Consider the following 12302-nt stretch of genomic DNA (forward strand, 5'->3'; position numbering starts at 1 on the left):
GAAATCTCATGTATCATTTATTTTATATTATTTTGGATTGTATTGTATTGTAATTTGATATAAATTTACGATTTTTACATTTTAGTGTATTTACATATGGATAGAATAATTTTTAATAACATTTAATTTGATATTAATAAATAATATCGCTATACGACTGTTAATTGTTGACAATCAACGATCAACAACCGTCCTAGTTAGGTCGAAGTCTTGGATTTGCCCCTGTTCAGGGTTATTAACCGCCCGAATCGAGTCAAACCGAGATATGAACCGAACCAACTTATGTGGTTATGGTGAGGTTGGGATATGGTCAAAAAATTGGTGGTTCGGTGATGATTTTGGCCGAATCGATCTTGAACTGAACTGTTGACGTCCCTAATGTCAAGCACTAGCGAGGCTGAATAATAGTATTTCAATCTTTATGTGTCATATATAGGATGTTTTATACAGTGGACCTGAAAAATACTAAATAGGATAAAGATTTAAAAGAAAAAAAAAAGAATAAAATCATTTCTTTCATTTTGCAATATAGTCTTGTAATATTTGCCAATCCTACCCTTAATATATGGACCATAACTTTGAATACCATAATCTACTCAAGAATAATAAAGGTGGTATTGATTAATTCTCATTAAAACAAAACTCTTAAATTCTCATACTAATTTTCAACTGTACATTTAAATAATAAAATATTTTGTACGTAACCCAAAACTTCTCCCTACTTTTTGATCATATATTCTTTAAAAAATCACTATTCAAAACTTCAAATTTTTTTTTTTTTCAAAATAACGGCCATCAAATGAGGATCTAGAGTAGACATGTTAAATCGATCAAAATTCATATGATGGTTATAATTGTTTCTTGTTAAAGATGAGCGAGTTGATGGATGCAAACCATGACATCAAATTCTTAACTTCATGAATAATTATTATTTGAGTAACAATATTTGATTCTCTAGTGTTAAGCATCCGTCTATATGACGTTGCGGTCCACTCACTCAATATGTTAGTATAAAGAAGTTACAATTTCTAACCAGTTGAATGCGGCGAACTTCAATGGCAGTTAAACATGTGTTTAGTATGACTAGGACCAGATATCATTATTCTTATTATTTAGATATTGAAGAATCTATTTCACGAGGAAAATTTATTATTTTAGTGTAGAACTCAGTGGTACCTATTATTACATTGTAATGCCTACTGCTATAAAAAATATTGCATTAAATATTTTAGCTAGATGTAACAAGCATGAAGAAAAATCAGTAAAGATTTTACATAGACAACATATTCAGTAGTCAGTCACTGAGAAGCACGTCTATCACACCAAAATGCCTTCGAACTACTAATAAAATAGCATTAGCTAATCCAACCAAGTTAACATATGGAATGATTTAGGAAAATATTATTGGTTTTCTTGTCACCATTCCAAAGGGTCATAAATTTTTATATATCACTACTAGTGAGATACCAAAAGAAAAAATAAAAGGAAATCCCACTAAACAAAAATCTCTAATCATGAGATTTTTTACGTGTTACATTCTAGGTAGTTCAAATATCAGTGCTTGTATGTGGCTTATTAAGATTGAAAATCACGAGATTGTGAGCAATTGAATTCTAAGATTCGTATTGTCATCATCTTGTCGAGCTTAAAGGAAAAACCAACAATCCCCAGTTTGTTTCTCATTTTTGAAAGAATGAGAATGAAAAATAGTTATTACGAACTCCACACAAGAGATAAAAATTCAAATTTGATGTCTTGATGTGATGAATATCGGTTATATTTTTCATTTTAATGAGAAAAGAATAAGAAACAAATGGGGGTTTGGACCTATTCCTCTTAAAAAGAATGAATCTCCCAATAATTCTTCGTATTTGATTCTCATTTCTGCAAAGGACCACTGAAATGGTACTCAAATAATTGGGGTAGAGAAGAACAAACTGCAGGAAAAGTTTCAGTAAAGGAGAGATGGTTGCAGATCAACGTGAAAGGGTCCGAAATACAATGATGAAGTGAATGAAATTAATGAACTCGTGAACGGATATTCTGGGATTACAAAGCAGAATTTGAGTTTTTTACTTTCCACAGTAATTTTCTTGCCCAATTCTCTCAAGAATTTTGCTGTTTTTGGCTTCAAACTACGGCCTTTTCATGTACTATTCACTGATGGAATGTGCTGAATTTGCGTTACATGCTGACATCTCTCTTTGTCATGAATCATTAATTCAACCGAACATCAACCATTCATTGACCATGAATTTTAGAGCAAGCACGTGAGCAATTAGGTTTAGGCACTAGACTATCGCTTCGTATTCAAGTAGATTCAACTACTCGTTGTAAAATTATCCAAGGAAACTATACCTCATCGATACTATAGTTGACATTCATTATAAAAAGTACATCAGTTAATTGCAAGAAATTGAGCATCTTGCTTTCATCGAAAAGATTTAAGTCATTCAACACATTAGTACAGTACAATATTATGAATTAAACAATAAATTAGAGTAGAAAACATTAGGTGAATAGTATTATGATAGATTAATACGATTTCAATCTTTATACTTATTTAAGCCAACCGAAGAACAAAACTCGTAAGGAGAAGATTAGGTCGAAAAAGAAAAGAAAAGGTATGTTTGTAGTGTTCCTCCTAGAATAAATAATAAGATCGTTTTCATCACATTCTATCTTGTGCATGTTAATGCATAATTTCATCTATAAAAGTGTAACTAAATTAATAATTAGGTTTATTTGATATAGCTAAAGCATAGATTGGGCTGATAAATTGGACTTCTCCAAGATTAAAAAATAAATAAATTCTGTCGTGGTCAATAAAGTATTAATATTAAAGTAGTCCATAGTGGATATTTATTTCATTTGTCTTGATTCAAACATGTTCTAGCTAGATTCCCTAATTCCTTTTTCCTTTTACTCTTTGGTAAGTCCAAACTTTGCCACCTTCTCTCTTCACATACACATTCTTTTGTTCGTTCCATTGTTGAGAGTACTTCCATTCTTAGTGGAAGTGAGATTTGATTTACAAGGTAACATTATGAGATCAATGTATATACGAGTTTTATTCAATAAAATAAATAAAATTTCAAAATATTCACTTACTTTAACTACTCGTACGATTTCTTCAACGAGTTTAAACTCCCATAAAATGCATACAACATATGATTCAAATTTTGAACACCTCTTCTTGGGGCCACACACACCACCATCTCTTTGTATTTCATCATATCATCAACATTAAATTAGTCATTCACTTTTTCCTTTCTAAACATAATTATTATGCACTATATTTCACTTTGAGGGCTTGTGGGGTATATGCTTTGTGCATGTCAACATTAATATGTTTTTCAAAAATTTATTTCTATCATGTTTCGTTTATTTTGTTTAATGCATAGAATAAAATAAGTCGCCATATAGAGTTACTCGATTTTCATAGATAGTGTTAAAATAACGTGTGTATCAAAACTAACTTCGTAATTTGATAATAAATCTACTAATAAGTCTAGCAACGTATTTTTATTAAGAATAATAAGAAAATTGATGTGTTTAGTTACGTCTTTTTCTTTAGGGGTTGTTTGACAAAGTTTTTGATAAAAATTTTAGTATGTTTTGATAAAAGTTAATGAAATGATTGATAAAATGTATAAATTACACGAAATATATGATTTTAATTAATTGTAGAGTTTGACATTAACATTTTAGCAACTTTTAACTTATCCAAACAAGTACTTAATTTTTTGGTCTAATTTGATGTATTAGAGATATTATAATATAATAAGCTATTGTAGCCAATTTAATTTGTGATGTATGGCTATTTGTTTGTTCTTGCAACTTCATTATGACAACTTATAATGTGGGATCTTGTCCATTTGAAGCTAGACAAACTACAACTTCCGGTGGTGATAAAGCCAAAGGAGTAATTAAATGCAAATCTATTATGACTGTCACCACTTCTGTTCAAATGCAAATGCAAATAGTAGTAGTAGTAATAAAATTAATTTTGCATTTAGTTAAATTTTTTTTCCCCATTTTGAATCAATAATTTCTAAAGCACAGTACGATTTTACTTTCAATAAAGCGTGGAAAAATTAAATATGGTCAATGTAACTATGTGTCTATTCGATAGTGATTATAAGAATTGATTTTTTGACTGTTAGAAAGAAAATTGGATTTCATCTGTGAGTAAAGAAGTAAAAAATAATGGTTGAAATAGTGAAACAATGATATAAAAAAATTGATTTTTTGGGTAAAAAATTGCTACCAAACAGGGGCTATATGTTTATTGCACGGATGAATTTGCAAGATTAGAGCATGTCGTGAAAGAAGCACAATGGTAGTGTGCTTCGACTATATCTCCGAGCAAATTAAATGTTCACATCATGAATGCCTTGAGAATTTATTAGATCCACCGATACACTTAACGAAATATTGAATGTAAACAATTTTTTTTCAACCATGCAAAGCGATGTTCACGTCGATTTATCTTTTCATCTTTCTCACAGATTGTACCATGATCATGTTACCGTCGTAAATAAAAAACCCTTTTTAATTTTGTAGAAAACATGCTCCAAGCCTCCAACCAAATAAAGAGTTATTCTTTTGGCACCTGCTTGATATCATTAAAAAAATCTGATTAAAATCTTAATCAAAGTCAATAATTAATTTTAAATATACATTTTATAGGATCCACACATTTTCAACCATATAATCTATTTTAACTTTTATCAAAATCTACTAAAATTCGATTTTAATTTCTATCAAATAGGGACTTTGTTTATTCTCAATCGACTAGCTAACATTTTAGAAAAATAAAGACACCATAATTGTGTGTCTGGCATGCAAAAATGGGAGGAAAGAAAATGTTAAATGACTAAGGTCCGTTAACGTTGTATAAAGTTGAAAGTTGAAGTCCGAATAATTTTTGTTCAAATTTTGGTGGCACAATCGAATAACCTTTTTGCTCAACGTACCGTTACCAACCAAAGAAAATGTGCTCTTAATTGAATAGGGACCCATTAGTTTTTAATATGATTTCACAACGGCCCCAATTTAGAGATAAAAGTTTTGCAGGATTTTTCATCATGGCATGTTGACTTGCACTATGCTGTTTTTCACCTTAAAAAAATGTATACAACTGTGTAGGGGTCAAGTTGGATTCAAGATCAAACTAAAAAAAAAAAATTGTGTTAATATATATATATATATATATATGAAAAATTTTGCGTTTCATGAAATGTATGGTTAAAAATAATTGATAAGTTTGATTTAAATTTTAATTCATTTTTTTTAGCTAAACCAAATAGGAGACCAATACCAATTAGACATTTGTTTTGGTGATGATTAAAATTAGATTTTTAATAGATTTTAATAAAAATTAATAAAACATGTGATTGAAAGAGTTGTGACCGCATATAATATGTGATCAAAATTAATTGTTAACTTTAATTTGGATAAAAGTTCTGATTTTAATTCTCACCAAATAGGACCAAATGATAGTGATGGTTGACTTCTAATAATTCTATGAAATTGAGGTGCATTTTATTTATTGGACAAACAAAGTTAGGTCCTCTTTGTCAATAACATTATTCAATTAAAGTTAGGTCTTCATTTATTATTTTATTTTATTTTTAACATATATAACGTTGTAATTCAAAATAGTGCACGTTTTCTTTAACTTAAAGACACTTAATCAAGTATCTATTTTAAAATGAAATATCGATTTAGTTTTTGAGTATTTATGTCTTGGTTACATTAAAAATGAACGAGTAACGTATTCGATGGGTAAATCATCGAATGATGTTCAAATTTGAAAGAGGGCAGCTCCAATTCTCTTGCATTTCTAGAAATATTTTAGCATGAGCCAAAGCCTTTTCTTTCTAAAGTAATTCCAAAAGTTTGTCTTCATAAACATGTAAAAAAGGAATAGTTAATTATAAGCAACTTAAAGTAAGTCAAATACTTCCCGTTTTGTAAACTAAAGTAGCATGTTATAAATATTTCTAACTTGCTAGGAACTAATGATCCGTTGAAGAAAAAAGTTCTTTATTTCGAATTGGTTCCTACATCAAAAACAAATTAACATAGAAGTTGATATTTAAACGATAATGTCGAACTGATGGAGGAAGCCAATAAATTTATTTTTCCTCTAAATAGGAAAAAATATATATTAGCTCGGCTTAAAATTTTTTAGTATACTTATAATGCTTTGGCTCGAATAAGCTCATCTCCACCCAACAATCACTACGGGAAATATCAATTTCAACAACCATAAAAATGGTCGTAGAATATACATTCTCTAGTCACATTTTGCTTTGAAAAAATTTATTAGTGGTATGACCAACACGATATGAATGGTAAACTTGCTTTCATTTTTAAATACGGAATTTCCAATAACGAGATAAAATTAGTTGTTGTTTTAGGCCATCTCCAACCTTACATCAAATTTTGCACCATTTTGCACCAAATTTTACATCAAATCTTACACCAAATTAAAATTCATCTCCAACCATTATACCAAATGAACAGTATTTAACCATTTTCTTCCCTTTTTTTATTCTTTATAATTTATTTATTTGAAATATAATTTATTTAATTATTTTATAAATACATAAATTACTAAATAAATAATTACGTTAAATTAAGGAAAAGATTAAATTCACTAATAAATATAAAAAATACGGAACAATTAATAAAAACACTACAACAACGAGAATATGAAATCAAATTAGATTATCGTATGTATGTTGTTGTTTAATATATTTCGTGTTCACTTTAATAAATAATCGTGTTTGTTGTATTGTAAATTGTTTTTGTCTTTTAATTAATTTATTAATTATTATGTCTAACATTTAAAATTTATTTTAAATGCAAATAATATTAATATTAATAATAATTTATTGTATTGGAAAATATATAGTACGAATGACATAAATATCCTTAACAAATTTATTTGGAAAATGTTAAATAATGACAAAAGAGACATTTTACACTTTGCACCATTTTGGTATTGCATTGAAGCAACTTTGCACCAAAAAATGGTGCAAAATGGTGCAATGGTGTAACCATTGGAGATGCCCTTACTATATTAATGACCAAAAACAATGGTCGTGGAATATTTACTATATTATTTGTATTTCTAACAATCGATTACTTGGTCGTTGAATATCAATAGATATTTTGGCGGACTTTCTTGATTTGGCGTCTACTCACAACGATCAATATTAATTTGGTCGTAGAAAATATAGGATTAACAACTAACTTTATGGTCGTTATAATATATTACCAACTTAACTCAAAATTTGAATGTTCGCCATCCATTTTCTACGACCAAATGTATCCTTTGGTTATTGAAAATAGTTTTTAACAACTAGATTGATTTGGTTGTTGAAATATTAGTTGTAAAATATCATTTTTCCTGTAGTGAATTCATCCATCTCGAATTCGGGATCATAAAGGCCTTAAATCAGTAACACCTCTTATAATATTTCCAATAGGTTCTTTGTTTTTATTTTTGATTTGGATCTCCACATTTGGAATGATCTTATCCTCGTGCTTTGAAGGCCACCAAGAACATTGGCAACAGTCGTCACGGATAGCAGAAGGTATGGGTTTATCACCCGCTCACCACTTTTTATGCATACCTTTAGAAGTTTAAATACGTTATCTCGAAATAAATTTGACTAATGTAGTTATTCAAAACCATACAATATTGTTAAAATCGAATTTCAATCATCTTATCTAAAAATCAATTGATATTTAGGAAAAGTAGACTAAACCTTTTATGATATTTGATCACATCATCATTTGTATAATTCAACAAATGGGCTTAAGAGCAACCTCGTTGGACCCCAACAAACCAATGGAAACAGATTCTAAGAATTATTGTAAAAAAATCTATCCTTTTAATTGACAATTTTCATGTAAAACAAAGCCAAACAAACGTCAAAATATAGATGATTTTCTTGATTTTTTATTTTTGCAATGGAAACAAATTTCATCCCCAATACCAATAAATTATATCCATTTAATTGACAAATTTCATATAAAACAAAACTAAACGAACACCAAAAAAACACTTACATTTCAACATTTTCCACTTGAAAAATTATACCAATCAAAAATAATAATTTACAATTTTCAGGAAAACAATTTATAGGTAATTCAATTCCTTGAAATTTGTTTCTTTATACGCCAATTCCATCTTTACAATCAATCGAACCCTTAATACGGACCCTTAATAGAATCAAGTTTTAACTATCTCATCTATAAATACCAAATATAGTATCATAATCATTTAAGAGATTAAGCCCTTGTTTGACAATAATTTTTACAAAACTCTTCTTTTTTTAAATTTATTTTCAATCACACATTCTCACAATAAAATATTTTACAGGAAAACTTAAAACTTTTTCCTACTTTTTAACTACACATTCTCTAATGAATCACTATTTAAAAAATAAAATAAAAATACACTCTTTTTAATGGTTATCAAACAAGGGCTAAACTGGATTGGACAAATCCTAGGTAAAATTTAATTCCAAAAAGCAATTCTTTTTAATTCATAAATTTGTCCAAAATAGATTTCCAATCTCAAAGTCTATCTTGAGTCGAACTTTAAAATTTTAATCTATTCTAAAATCTAATTCTACTTCCACCATGATCTCTAGCCCCAAACGAATTCATAAGTCAAGTAGTATAAAGTCTACAAATGAGTGAAAAATTGGTGACTCTAGCCGACATAAATAAGTGATTCAAAGCATCTTTGAACACCATTAAGGTAAGCTCTTTGATGAGACACCAAAATGTACAGTTGTATGTTAAAAAGGAAAAAGAAAAAAATAAAGAGAGTAATTGATTTAGCCAGGGCAATAATGTGTGTGATCAGACCCACAATTTGAACACTTTACAAGTGAGTAGACCCTCCAATGCATTAAGCTTCTTATCACTGCCAAATTGGAGTACAGATTTGCAATTTTTTGAATTGAAATTTGTATTTCTTGATTCAAATTTTGTCTGCGTGTTTTCAATTCATTCAACAGAATGCATGAATGGACTTTAGCAACAAGAGGCAGAGGTTTCTCGCTAGACAGTGATGGTCAGTTTTAGGGTCTATTCGATAGTGATTATGAGAATTGATTTTTTAATCGTTAGATAGAAAAATGAACTCCACTTGTGAGTGAAGAAATCAAATATGATGGCTGAAATGGTAAAATAAAAATCAAACAATTGATTTTTTAAGATTAAAATTGCTACCAAATGAAAGCTTAATATGCTAGACTATATCGTTCTAAACAGTATTTAAAAGAAAAAACATATATATTTAAATTTTAATCTTGTAATGTTCAATTCTATCAAATATTGTATTCCAAGCGTACCAAATGCGTTAGTAGAAAGATTGATATTCGATGACTGCGATGGGCAAAAAAAAAAAAGAAGAAAAAATTGTTATGTTTTGTGAAAAACATAAGATGAAGTTGGAAATTTTATTAGTGGAATTGGCCTTGTAAAAAATTGAAAACTTAAGTAGAGATTTTGATTAGTAGTACCACATTACTAATTGGATAGCAGCAATCTGCCCAAATCCATCTTAGCCTTTCTGGGCTAAATTTAGCCCCTGTTTGATACCCATTACCTGAAAATGAAAATGAGGGGAATAGTATTTTTTAGAAAAATGAGTGGTTAAAAAAGAAAGAAAAGTTTTCGATTAACGTATAATATTATTTTATGAAAGATTGTGTTGTTAAAAATAGATGAGAGAAAAATGGAATATAATGTAATTTAATTTAATGGGAATCAAACAGGGGCTTAGTGTAAATTACAAGTTTGTAGGCATTTCAAATTCACAATCCAAAATTGGAGTGAGAAAGTTTTATAATCAGAAATTGGGTATTGAACTAATTATTAAATATTAATCATTTTAATTACATCTAATAATTAAATATTAATTATTATTATTATTTTTTTTTTTTTTTTAGAAGACATGCCACAAAGAAGAAGTAAGAGGAAGACTGAAGAGAGCCCCAAAAAAACCCCACTGAAAAGCCAGATGTCATTTGTAACCGTGCAAAAAGTGCCCTCGAACAAAGGTAATTTCGATTTTATTATATTTTTTAAATTTGAGTTATATGTATGTATTCAAAATTGATGGGTAAAAAGTATTGAATATGTACTGGACATTTGTGACCTTATTAGTTCAATTTCATTAGTGATTTGTATGGATTAAGGTTTCTATTTGAATACTTTGTTTTATGAAAATTGATTTTATTTTCTTTTATGTTATGAATGATATGTCACTACTAAAAAACAACTTTTCACCTACGAAAAATTACCAATGGATGCAATCCGTTGGTAAAAGTTATTCACTTTTAGCTACGATAATCAGCAACGATTTTTTCGTTGATAACGATGATATCTCTTTACCAATGGAACCGCATTGATAACGATGATATCTCTTGTGTAGTAAACTGGGAGTTGGGTGTTTCCCTCCTCTCGGATTAGAACCGCACTGATAGCCTCATTGGAGACGGCTAGATACAACTGTAGGATTTCGTCGGGCTTTGGTTTGGAGAGGAGGGGGCCTGCCCTAGGTGCCTTTTCAAGCCTCTTCACATTCTTCATTCCACTGGAACTTTTTCCTAGCTTTTAGCATTTTGAAAAATGGGAGGCATTTGTCCGTAACTTTGGAGACAAAGCGCCTAAACACGGCTACATGTCCAATCAAGCTTTGCACTTCCTTTGGCTTTTGGGGGGACCTCATCTTGCATAGGGCATCAATCTTCTCAGGGTTGGCTTCAATACCACATTGATTGACCATGTATCCTAAGAATTTTCCGAAGGCCACTCTGAATGCGCACTTGAGGGGGTTGAGCCTCATCCTATATCTTCTCAAGATTTGGAAGGTACTGTTGAGGTGTGTTATGTGGTCCCCAGCTTCCAAACTCTTTACCAGCATGTCGTCTACATAGACTTCCATTGTCTTGTCGATGAGATCCACAAACATTTTGTTAACGAGCCTTTGATATGTTGCTCCGGCGTTTTTCAACCCGAAGGGCATCATCTTGTAGCAGTAAAGGCCTCGGTCTGTGATGAAAGATGTGTATTCCTCATCGGCCGGGTGCATGGGGATTTGATTGTAGTCAGAGTATGCGTCCAGGAAGCTCAATAACTCATGCCCAGCCGTGGAGTCTACCAGTTGGTCAATCCTTGGAAGTGGAAAGCTGTCATTCGAGCAAGCTCTGTTGAGGTTAGTGAAATCGATGCACACCCTCCACTTACTGTTGTGTTTTTTCACCAAAACTGGATTGGAGACCCACCTCGGATAGGTGGCCTCCCTGATGAAGCCATTCTGGACGAGCTTCTGAACTTCTTCCTTCAGGGCCTCGTACCTCTCAGGGTTGCGGGCTCTCCTTTTTTTTCTATGTGGGGCAACCTTAGGATCAATTTTCAGGTGGTGACAACTAATCTTGGGGTCTATGCCTACCATATCCTCATACCTCCAAGCAAAGATATCGAGGTTCCTACTTAGGAAATCCTCTAGCTTTTCTTTCACAGTGCTGGATAAGTCCTTGCCCACCTTCGACAATTTGGATGGGTCTCGGGGGTCCACCGAGAAGCTCTCAAGTTCCTCAACTGGGGATGCTTGAGGTTCGTGTTCAATTATGCGGGGATCAATCTCATCGATGACCAATACTTCCAGATTGGGTGGTGCGTCAATCATTTCGACATCTTCCGGTTCGACGGGAGCATCACCTGGGGCGTCAGCCATGACTACATTGGCAATAATTACGTGGACGTCTCGGGGCTCTACCTTTCTTATGAAGCTTAAATAACATTCTCTTGAGCCTCTTTGGTCGCCTCTCACCGTTGCCACCCCATTTTTGGTTAGGAATTTCATGTATAGGTGGTGGATGGAGGTGACGGCTCCCAATTATTTTAGGGCTGGACTACCCAATACTTCGTGGTAGGCCGATCGACTGTTGACAATGAGAAATTTCATGAAGTTCATTGTGGTTTGGGGAGACTTCCCCATCTCTACTGCGAGTGTGAATTTTCCTCTCGGAGTAATGTTATCTCCGGTAAATCCGTAAAAGGGATTGGTGGTGGATGTTAACTCATGGTCCAGTATCATCTTGTCAAAGGTGGATCCAAATAGAATGTTGACGGAGCAACCATTGTCAACTAACATTCGTTTGAGCCCATTCCGGGCTATGACTGCTCTTACCACAAGTGCATCGCAATGGGGATAGTGAACCCCTTCAGTGTCCTCCTGGGTGAAGACAATAGGTGGAATTTGA

The sequence above is a fragment of the Olea europaea genome, chromosome 20 (genome assembly GCF_002742605.1).
Source record: "Olea europaea var. sylvestris chromosome 20, O_europaea_v1, whole genome shotgun sequence".
NCBI classification, from domain to species: Eukaryota; Viridiplantae; Streptophyta; class Magnoliopsida; order Lamiales; family Oleaceae; genus Olea; species Olea europaea.